Raw genomic sequence first — 591 nt, 5'->3', positions numbered from 1 at the left:
CGCCAACCACTCAGAGAGTGTAGTGGGTGCTTTTACGTGCCACCGGCACGAAGGCCAGTCAGGCAGTACTGGCAACGGCCATGCTCAAAATGGTGTATTTTATGTGCCACCTGCACAGGAGCCAGTCCAGCGGCACTGGCAACGATCTCGCTCAAATGTCTTTACACGTGCTATCCGGCACAAGTGCCAGAAAGGCGACGCTGGGCACAGGTGCTAAAAATAACAATAATATCTGAATAAAAGACAGGATGGTCACAGCTGGAACGTCTTTCATCATGGGTCTACTGGATGGGGGACTGGCCTGTGGCTAAACAACAACAGCAACAAAGTAAGACACATTAAATAGATGAATAAGATGCAGGACAGCTTTGATCATAGGTATGTGGATCAGAACTGATCCAGGGCTAAACAGCAAGATATATTTATAATTCATTGAACAACTGTAATTAACAGGATGTTTTTATTTAGTGAAATACAGTTTATAGAATATAAAATATATAATCAACTGATATTATATACACACACACACACACACACACACATATATATATATATAGACATACACACACACACACACACACATATATATAT

Source organism: Octopus bimaculoides, chromosome 30, assembly GCF_001194135.2.
Source record: "Octopus bimaculoides isolate UCB-OBI-ISO-001 chromosome 30, ASM119413v2, whole genome shotgun sequence".
In the NCBI taxonomy this organism is placed as follows: Eukaryota; Metazoa; Mollusca; class Cephalopoda; order Octopoda; family Octopodidae; genus Octopus; species Octopus bimaculoides.
This window is presented reverse-complemented; position numbering follows the sequence as displayed.